The sequence below is a fragment of the Mandrillus leucophaeus genome, unplaced genomic scaffold, assembly GCF_000951045.1.
Source record: "Mandrillus leucophaeus isolate KB7577 unplaced genomic scaffold, Mleu.le_1.0 Scaffold49, whole genome shotgun sequence".
Taxonomy (NCBI): Eukaryota; Metazoa; Chordata; class Mammalia; order Primates; family Cercopithecidae; genus Mandrillus; species Mandrillus leucophaeus.
Genome location: NW_012105253.1, coordinates 3,767,731 through 3,768,240, shown reverse-complemented (window position 1 = coordinate 3,768,240; position 510 = coordinate 3,767,731). Strand labels below are relative to the sequence as shown.

The 510-nt window shown below is 43.9% G+C and overlaps 1 pseudogene; it reads left to right on the top strand.

The window, feature by feature from the left end:
* LOC105550531 overlaps window positions 1–510 on the top strand; it is a 2,049-nt pseudogene that overhangs the window by 978 nt on the left and 561 nt on the right.

Sequence of the window (510 nt, the reverse complement as noted above, 5' to 3'; positions counted from 1 at the left end):
GGGAGTCTTATCCATTGTAACTGATGTCATCATAAAATGGGAGAGTTTGAACACAGAGACAGCACACAGAGAGAATGGCCTGGGAACACAAAGGCAGAGATGGGGGTGATACATCTACAAGCCAAGGAACCCCAAGGGTGCCAGCAACCACCAACAGCTAGGGGAGAGGCATGGATCAGATTCTCCCTCCCAGCATCAGAAGGAACCCACCCTGCTAAAATCTTGGTCTCAGACTTCTAGCCTCTCAAATCGTGAAATGATCAATTTCTCTTATTAAAGCCGCTCAGTGTATGGTGCTTTATCATGGCAGCCATAGGGAACTAATACATGTGTCCACGCAAACACTCATACATGAATGGTCAGAGAGGCATCATTTATCATAGCCAAAAGTAGGAATGGTCCAAATGTTCATCATCTGATGAATGGATAAATGAGATGTGGTCTATCCATACAATGGAATATCATTCAGCAAATAAGAAGGAATGGAGTTCTGATACTTGCTACATCATG